This window comes from Halyomorpha halys, unplaced genomic scaffold, assembly GCF_000696795.3.
Source record: "Halyomorpha halys isolate HHAL.00 unplaced genomic scaffold, Hhal_1.1 Scaffold356.1, whole genome shotgun sequence".
Taxonomy (NCBI): domain Eukaryota; kingdom Metazoa; phylum Arthropoda; class Insecta; order Hemiptera; family Pentatomidae; genus Halyomorpha; species Halyomorpha halys.
In genome coordinates, this window is record NW_027111799.1 from 233777 (window position 1) to 235355 (window position 1579).

The 1579-nt window shown below is 31.1% G+C and overlaps 1 protein-coding gene across 1 annotated transcript in view; it reads left to right on the forward strand.

Annotated features, from left to right (window-relative positions):
- Positions 1 to 1579, forward strand: part of Hr3 (Hormone receptor 3) — a gene marked incomplete at its 3' end in the record, with an annotated part of 109308 nt that overhangs the window by 41490 nt on the left and 66239 nt on the right.

Sequence of the window (1579 nt, forward strand, 5' to 3'; positions counted from 1 at the left end):
AACATGATCAAGCTATCTGTATGAAAAATAAAATAACATAATGCATAACTATTTTAATGTCCGACGTTTCACCCCAATTTGCAAGGCTTCATCAGGGCTAAAAAGATTTTTAAAAAACTGAGAATATTACAGCAATAAGATACAGTAAGGTAATTTAAGCTAGGATTAATATTATGTAAAAATAAAGTGATAAGAAGTTACATATAAATAAAAGGAAGGAAGACATATAATAGTATCAATATAAAATAAACTTGAATAAACAATGATAAGAATGAAAACTAAGTAACAATGGTAAGAGTAAAAATTTTTAAAATACGTGAAATATACAGTTAAAAAAGTACATGAGACGTACATAAAACAAAAACAATACGGGGAAAAAAAAGAAGAAGAAAGTAGAGATTAAATAAACGTCTTGAAAGAATAAATATAAATAAAAATATTAATAATGATAATAAATGAGCATTTGTAGTAAAGAATAATATTAGCAAACCAAATAGAACTAAATAATTATTCATAAAATATTAATAATTAGGTATAATTGTATGTTAACTGTATCGATACGTCATTAATAATGTATGTTGATCCATTGATTCACGACCGGGGCCAAAAGCTGGGAGTATCTTCTTCCTCGACTCAAATAGACTGACATCTTTAGCACCACTAAATTTTGATCCCAAAACTCGTTTTTTATAAAGTGACATTTTTATAGCTCTCAACTTCGAAATATTTTATTTGTCATAGCATTGGATACTACTGATAATTATAAATATATATATTTTTCGGTTGGCTATACAGATCTTGTAGACTTTTCAGTTTCTTGCATGCAGTTCTTTAATATTTTTGTCAATTCTGTCTATCCATCTGGTTTTTGGCCTCCAACATGGTCTTTTGCCAACTAAAGTAGCATTCATTGTAATGTAGAGGTGTCCTGATGGATTGCATCGAGCCACATTTCCTACTCATCTTAATCTCCTTGCTTTCATATCATGAGATATTGACTGACCAGTCTCTGCGAGCAGTTCACTGTTCTTCTTCTCCATGTGTTGAGGCTCTGATCCCAGATCGCTCCTGTGATTGTATCCAGGACTTTCCGTTCAGATCTCTCGATCCTGATTTCTAGGGTACCAGGTAATCCCAGGTAACGCAGCTGTGTATCAGAGCTTAATCATGCCATTGTACAGCTTTAGTTTTAGATTTTTAGATATTTTTCGGATATTAACCCTATTTTTACTTTCACTTACCTATATATGAACTATATAGTACTAGAAAGTATTGCTATCGTGCAAAATTTATAATTTAAAATTTTTCCAAAAAATAGATGTTTTGAAGTCCCTTGAGTCCAAATATTAGTAATTAAATTAACAAGTATGTGATAAAAATACTAAAATGAAAGTTGAATTTGTTGGTTTAATTCCAACAAATCCCACCAAATCACATTTACCCTTCGTCGTAAACCAATGACCTCTTGCCCTACAGTATTCTTTAATAATACCCCACTTATTCCTGTCGAACAGATCCGTTACTTAGGACTACATCTCGACAAACGACTGACATGGAATCCTCATAAAAGACTGAAAAG